General features: G+C 63.2%; 1 long non-coding RNA gene across 1 annotated transcript in view; it reads right to left on the bottom strand.

Annotated features, from left to right (window-relative positions):
• Positions 1–5,029: 5,029 nt before the first annotated feature.
• Positions 5,030–7,755, bottom strand: part of LOC144237740 (uncharacterized) — a 39,050-nt gene continuing 36,324 nt past the window's right edge. Inside the window, exon 3 of the long non-coding RNA XR_013336929.1 lies at positions 5,030–5,170. This is a non-coding gene — a long non-coding RNA (uncharacterized LOC144237740). The remainder of the gene's footprint in view (positions 5,171–7,755) is intronic.

Below are 7,755 nucleotides of genomic sequence, written 5' to 3'. Positions count from 1 at the left end.
CTTCCCCCCCAACTTCCTGGGGAGACCGGGACACCACCAGCTCTGTGCAAAAGCGTCCTGGCCAGGCTGTCCCTTAAGGGACCAGCAGAGGGAGACAGACACCGTGTACGGTCCCAGCTTCCAGAACAGACACCAGGCTGCTCTGCCCTGGCCACGAGCTTGTGGGTGCCAGCTCGGTGCCCAACGCTGGGCTAGGGCTGCGACCCAGGGAGAAAGGGGGCCAGGACGCCATCCTCCCTGGCTGAGATGGGCTCCCTGCCGTGCAGGGGAGAGACTTCAGGCAACTGGGGTAGGGCAAGGAGGAGACTGCTAATTAAGAGCGGGGCACACGGCTCTGGGGCCATGTTGCCCTCCGTCCCAGCAGCCCCGGAGCCCCTGGGGGCAGGCCGCGGGTCCCTCTATGTCCACGCTGTTCCTCAGGGCACATGTGGGAGGGGCTTCCCAAAGCCTGTTAGGTGGCTGCGCCCCACAGGCCGGTGTGGCAGCTCCTCCCCAGCCCCAGGCCGGCTTTCCCTCTGCGCCACTCAGACCCACTTCGGCCCCTTTCCAAGCCCTGCCCTCCCTCTCCTTCCCCTGCACCACAGCCCTGTGTACACCTTGAGTTCTCGAGCCCTCTGTCACTATACGCATTTCGCAGCGGCCAGCAGCCGTGCCTGGCGAGTGCTCAGGGCGCTCTGGTAAGGACAGGACGGGGACCTCTGAGAGGCGCCTGGGGGGGCGTGGGGGGGGGAAGGGGTTGGTGAGCTCCTCACAGACCCAAACCACCACTCGTGTCTTGCAGACAGATGGCCCTAGAAGCCCAGACGGGGCCGCGCCTGGCACACCCAGGACCCCTTGACTCCACTCAGAGCTCCCTGTGCCCTGAGTGTCCACCCTTCCCCCTCCAGCCCTCCTTCAATACACGCAGCCCCACGTGGAGGCTGTCGGGGATGCAAAGTCAAACGCCCCGGAACTGGTCATCGCTGAACCACGGCCCAACTCGAACTCTCCAGTCTTGTGTCTGGGCCCTGGGGTCTGCGCCCAGCGTCACACGGTCGGATCGTGTTGGAGTTGGGGGGACGGGCTTCAGGAGGAAAGCAGAGTCTAAAGAACAGAAAAGGTGCAGACAAGTGGGCCTGGGGACTGGAAAGGGGGAGGTGGCATCATCAGCCGAGACAGGAGCATAGGCCATGGCGGGGCAGAGAACAATAATATTCAACATTATCAAGTGTCGAGTGCCAGAGATTAGACTTGTATTAACTCAGTTGTCCTTCCTCCGGGGAAGGTATCATTATCATCAACCCTGTTCTGCGCAGGAGGAAAGCGGGGTGTAGAAGAGCCAAGTGACTTGCCCGAGGTCACACAGCTAGCGGCACCCTGACTCCTTGTCACTGTCCCAACAGTGCTGGATGGCGGTCACTCGGGGTGGGACCCCGAGGCATCCCAGGGAGATGCTGTTCGTCCTCTGACCCCCGGGGCCCCTGAGGAACCCAGCCAGTCTGGAGAAAGCGGGAGAAGTCTGAAGGAGGGAGCCCCACAGGGAGGGAGGGGACAGAGCAGGAGGGGCCGGCAGTGACTCAGCAGGGGAGGATAAGGATCTTCCAGCCCAGGGAGAGGTAACCCCACTCCTCTGCCAGGGGAGACGGAGTCACGGAGCCCGAGGCATGGGTTGGCCAGGGCAATGGAACATCCGAGGAGGCTGGCGGGGAAAGCTCCCGGCAGGCAAGGGAGGAGCGAGCATCCGGGGCTACCCCTTCTGCCCTTCCTTCCGGCACCCACTCATCACCCAGACATCCTTGCAGATGGGGAGACAAAGCCGAGGCAGGGCAGGGGAGAGGCAGGCAGAAGGGCCCGGCTCCCCTCAGCCTCACGGGGCAGCAGAGGGCAGGTGGGCGCGGTGTCCCCCCGGGAGGCTGAGCCAGTCCAGGTGCGGGTGCGGGATGCAGGGCAGGGTAGGGCCGTGGCTGAGGTAGGAGGAGGTCCTCAGCACCCTGGGGTTTCCGCTGACATCACCGCCAGCTCAGGGTGAGGCAGGGCCCTCTGGGCTCGCGCCCACTGGAGGGAAAGGGAAATGGACGGCCCCCTGGTGGCCCCCAGGCCTGCAGCCAGTGGAGTGCGCCCGTGGTGATGGACAGGAGGCCTCCCATCAGGGAATCGGATCCCAGGCAGCCCGGGCAGAGCCTCCGAGCCTACCCAGCCCTCACTTGGCAGGCGCAATAGTAGGGCCCTCGGAAGCCCAGGGAAGCCCTCACCCAGGCTGTGGGTGGGTGGGTGCCTGACACGCAGCTCGGTACCCATCCCGTGATTCAAACCCACTTGCCTGCTCCTGAAACCTACAGTTCTAGCTGGGGGGACTGGAGCGCTTCTCAGGGTGCTGACTGTCACCAGCCCAGGAGGGCCCAGGTCAGGTGCCCGCCCCCGTGTCACACAGCCCATGTCAACAGTGGGTGGTGCGTGGAGAGCCGGAGGGGCCAGGTCTGCTCCAGGCACAGGGGGACTCCCTTTGTGTCCAGGTCAGATACCTCGCAGCCAGGGGGCGCTGGCTAGTCCCGGTGCCTCTGGAGTGGCTCTCAGCACCCAGCCTCTCCCCTTCTTGGCATCCCCCATGTTGGCATCTGAATGGTGTCATTAAAAGGGCACACCGTGCTGGGTTCCAGTCCTGGTTCTGCCACTAGTGTGACCTGAGACAAATGACTTCATCTGACCAAGCGTCGGTGATCTCACATACAAAATGGGTAAATCCCAGTTGCTATTTTCTAGGGTTAAGTAAAAATGAGATGGTATCGGCCACGAAAAGCCTTAGCACAGGACCCAACACGTGGTGAGAGCTCCTCCGTGGGTTTAAACTATTGTCATTCGTTAAGCCTTAGAGTCCTAAATGGAGTAAAAGTGTCACCAAGAAATGCCAGGCATCGCAGCAGGCACCGGCAGGCCCGCGCCTCTCCTGCCGGTGCGCAGCTCAGCCTCCGGCCCTCGTCCGCGTGGCCCCGCGGGGCTCCGGTCTGTGTACTCAGGACATGTTTGGTCAACACGTGAATGAATCCGTGAGTGTCCTCACTCACCTCTGTGGGCTTCTCCAGCACCCCCCTCACTCCCACTGACCCGTCAGGAAAGGACTGGATCAGGACTGAATCGTTCAGGAATCCTCGACATCCTTGGGGCCAGGACCCCTTCAGTGCCAAGTCTGCAGCTGTGTGGGACATAGTATTTTGGGGATGCCTGGAATGCCTTTCCTGGGGGTACCAGTTACAGGAGTAGGGAGGGAAGGGGAGAGGGAGAGGTGTGGCCTGTCCCTGAGCCAAAACTGACTCACCCCCCCCTCCTTTGGAGGGCAACCGGGGCATCACCCGGTGCCAGCCTGCCCGCCTCCCAGCCATATCCCTTGGGGGCTTGCCTGCCACCCCCTGTGGATGCGGCCTGGAGTCTGGGAGACCAGAGAGGGCGGCAAAGCAATGAACTCACCGGTCTCCACCATCCTGCTGGGGAGGAGGGCATAGGTGGTCATAGCCCGTTACACAGAGAGGCGGCGGCCTTTTCCCAAGGCCAGGCGGCTGGCCACTTGGAAGCCCCCATCCTGACTCCCAGCCTTGCTCTCTGCAGGAGGCAGGGAGCCCCGTGGGCCAGGAGACCTTCCTGTGGGTCCGGCTGCATTTCCACCCCGAAGCTCCGCCTCCTCCCAGAGCTCTCCTGCCCTCTCCATCCTCTGGTCTCTGTTTAATGAGTGCCCCTTGTCACCAGCCCATGAAATTCTGAAAGGCAGGGGTGGGTTTTCCTTCTCGCCTAGATGGCTCTGGGGCTCAGGGGGCAGGAGTCTCCTGTGACCTCTGCCCTGCCCTCACCGGCAAGCCCCGAACCACAAGCCCTGTCTGAGCGCCACAGGGGAGCGGGAGGTCCCCTGCTGGAAGTCAGAGGGCAGCCACCTGCGTCCCCACCCTGTAGAAATCCTGGAGGGGGAGCTGCCCATGCCTCTCCTTTCTTCCTCCTCTCCCCAAGTGCCAACAGCCCACCCTGTTTAGGATTTGGCAGCAGAAAGGCACGGTCTTTATCCCAGCCCCCACCCCAACCCACCTGGCAGCTCCGAGCCTGCTGCCTTTGCCCAGACATGGCAGAGGGGCACTGGCAGCTTGGAGATGGAGCTGATTTTCCCCTTGGCAGTGGGGAAGATGGGGGGGGGCTTGGCCACCCCCTGGATGAGGGGAGAGGGCAGGGATGCAAGTCTAGACAAGAGGCAGAGGGAGAAGGTGACTTCCCTCCTTCCCCTGCGTGAGGGGGTCACCATATCCAGCTGGGGGTGGGGGGAGGGTGGGGGGTGGCTGTGTGTAAAGTCAGTTGTCCCTGCTCCCACTTGGCCTGGGTCCCCATTTCAGGGCCGCAGGCCCTCAGCTCCTGCAAAGCAATGGTTTCTGGACTCCCGAGGTGAGTATTTGCTGGGCGTGTAGCTGGGGGGGGGGGTGCTCCCCTTCCACTGCGGTCTGTTCCTCTTCCTCCCTGGGCTCCTGCCTCCTCCCTTCCTCCCTTCTCCCACCCATTTACTTTCCTGCCCTTCCCTTCTCTTTTCTCCCTCCTCTTCTCTCAGCCCCCCACCTCCCTCCTTCAGCTCCCCTCTCCCTCTTTTCCCTTTCTCTCCCGGCCCCCCCTCCTCTCCCATGTGGGGGCTGCTTTCTCCCTGACTCAGCAAGGTGCTTTATAAGGTGCTGAGGGGGCTCAGCCAAATCCAAACCACATTGTCTGTGCAGAGACTCTCCGCAAGGAGCAGGCTACAAACGAGAGAATGACGAACCGCACCCCCTTCTTCCCCACTGTTCGTGGCTCCCTCCTTCAGAAAGGGAGGCTGCTTGAGGACCTCATGGCTGGCCTCAGTGCCAGTCACCCACTGGGCATCTGCCTTCTTGNCCCTCCCTCCTCCGGGGGGCACACGGGGGCAGGAGCATGGGGTCAAGGATCTGATGCTGCTCCCGGAAGAGGAATCACCTTCCAGGGTAGGCCTGCCGCCACCTCTCCCACTTTGAAAAAACAAATAAACAACAGAAGCAACTTATTACCAAATGGTTTAATTGGTGGTCTGGGTCTGGAGTACGCAAGCCTTGGAGACCGAATGACTGTCCCCCAAGAAGTCCCCAAAAGGAGATGTCTGGAAGCCCCAGATGGAGAGCCGCTTCCTGGTTTCCTCTGCACTCTCCCTGGCAGCTCGCTGTAGGGGGAGGAAGGGGGCAGAAAGGAGACGGTCCTGGGAGGGTCTAGGCTTAAGGGTCCCCCAGGTATCCCGCCCAGCACGTCCCAGCCCAGGCCCGGGGAAGGAAGGAGGGAGAGCAAGCACTACCTCCTACCCCTGGAAAACACCAACAGCCCCAAACCCCGGAGGCGACAGAAAGCCCAACGTCTTTACGGGGGAGCGTTTCACAAATGGGGACTCTGGGTCTGTCCATCGCCTTGAATGGGAGCGTTCCCGCTGAGTCACCCGTGCAGCCTCTGGTGTTGAAACTGGTCCGGTGCCTCGTGCTGATTAATGAACCACGATTCCCCCACCCCTGTGCGCTTTCCCGGCCGCTGGGAAGAGCGGAGAACCTTGTGAACCTGAGAGGAAAACCCTCGGCCAAGGGCCCTCCGCTCTCCTCCGAGCTGGGCAGCGGGCCTGGGGCGCCCTCCCCCTCCCCCGCCCCGAGGGGCGTTGTGAGGGGTTAGTCACCTGCCCCAGCCCCGCGCCTCACTTAGCCCCAGCTTTTGGAACCAGGACTGGCGGCGGGACAATAGGCAAGGGGGGCGGTCAGCCCAGACAAAGGGCAGCAGGAAAAACACCATCACTTGCTACGAGGCCAGCTCGCTGGCATTTGGGAGAATGTGTCATTGCATTTACTCAAGGGGGAGGGGGAGGAGAGGGAAGGTTAGAGATGAGGAGTCAGAGGTAGGGTGAGAGCGGGGACCCCGCACCCCAGGTCGACGCCGTCGGAGGAGGAAAGGAGAGGGCGGCCCGCTCCCCAGGCTCGGGGAGTCTGCAGACCGACTGATGCCCTCCCCGCCCCCTCCCCCAGGAGGCCCAGGGTGGTACCGCCGCAGCCTCGCCTCACCTCACCCCCCCTCGGTGTTGTGGGAGGGAGNGGAAGGCGCCGCCGCCGCGGGGAGGGGGCCGGGAGCGAGAGGTCACCGCCGAGGGGGAGGGCCAGCGAGCTGGCCGCCGCCGCCAAGTTCTCGGGCCGAGCCCCTCGAGGGGAACCCCAGGTTCCCCCGGCCTCGCCAGAGTCCCCTCTCTTTCCACCTTCCTTCCCAGTTTCCCCGCACTGTGCTCAGAAACCCTCCTCCCAGACCCCCTAGTCCCAGAGGACCCCGTCCCAGTTTCGGCCGCTGCCCGGCCTGGCGCTCCCCGCTGGGGTAGGAGGGGGCTGCCTGGACGGGAGGGGAAGCTCCGGAAAGGAGAGAGAAAGTGTGGGTGAGGACACTGGACACACACCTCTGCCAGGCACTCTCTGATCCTGACCTTGACCAGCTGACACCTCCCGGCTTTCCTAGCCCCCACAGACCCCCTTCCCGGCTTGGAGCACGCGCAGCCCTTCCCTGGGGACACAGGGATACATTCCTCTGACAGACCAGACCCCCACCCCCACCCTCACCCCCGCGGCGCAGCTCAGCTTGGCTCTGGAACCTTCACTGCCCTGGAGCCCAGCACTCAACCTGAGGAGGAGACAGGCCAATGGCAGTAACTGTCACCTAGCGCCCCCACCCCACATCTCTCTTCCAGACTGGCGTAGTGGCTCCCTCTCCCCTCCAGAGCCCCGCACTCCTGCCCCGTTCACACTTGTGCACACCACCCAGCCACACCAGCTGCTCTCTCAGTGACACTTCACATTCCTCCCCACAATCCCACCTGCCTATTCACACCCTGGCTCCTGCCCGCTCCCTCCCCGCCCCTCCCACACCTCTGAATAACTACACCCTTTCTGCCCACGCGCTTCCCTTCCCGGACAGTTTCCTTCACCGGGTGCCCTGGCCTGGCTCTCAGCTGGCTGCCCAGCGCCTCGGGTCGCATCCTGCACCCCCTGGGAACGCCTGGGGTCCTCTTGCAGCACAATCCAGAGCCCTCTCACTCAGCGACAGCCCAGCTCTTCTGTCCATATTGAGTTCACAAGGCACGCGGTGGGGTGGGGGGGCACTAGCCTGCTTCTCTCCCTGGGCCTCAGTTTCTTCTTCTGTCATTTAGGCTGGAAGAGAGGGGCAGGCAGGGGGCTGCTGAAGACAACCCGGGGTTGGGCTGAGAGGGACTTTAGGGGGCACAGTGCGGCCCTCTCACACAAGCCCAGTCATGAGCTGGTGGCAGAGTGAGGTCTCCGACTTGTGGGCTGTTTCTGTGGGCCCTTCCCTGGGGAGGCAGGTCAGGAGGAGCCCCTGAGGGTCATTTCCTACAGTCTCAGTGCCTGGATCTCACACTACAGCTGGCACACCACCCCCTAAACCACTTCCTTCCCCCCTTCCCCTCAACACATCCCTGCAAGGTCGCCAGGAAGCTGGTCCTGGTGTGGCCTGAGGGCATCCCAGGTGCTGTCTCCTGACCCCCCCACATGTGCCCTGCCGAGCCCCAGCCCCCCCCTCACTGAAGGAGCTCAGCCTGGAGGACGCAGGCCAGGGATCCAGGGGCAGCTGGCTAAAGACACGTGGACATGGGGATGCCCGCCTGTGTGGCCGTGTCAGGGTGGCCGTGCGCGTGCGTGGGCTGAGTGTGTGTGTGTGTGTGTGTGTGTGTGTGTGCACGCTCATGAGGGGGGCCTAGGTTCCCAGGGCCCAGGG

Source organism: Crocuta crocuta, unplaced genomic scaffold (genome assembly GCF_008692635.1).
Source record: "Crocuta crocuta isolate KB4526 unplaced genomic scaffold, BGI_CrCroc_1.0 scaffold647, whole genome shotgun sequence".
Classification (NCBI taxonomy): Eukaryota; Metazoa; Chordata; class Mammalia; order Carnivora; family Hyaenidae; genus Crocuta; species Crocuta crocuta.
The sequence above is the reverse complement of the archived record's forward strand: the minus strand, read 5'-3'. Positions and strand labels throughout refer to the sequence as shown.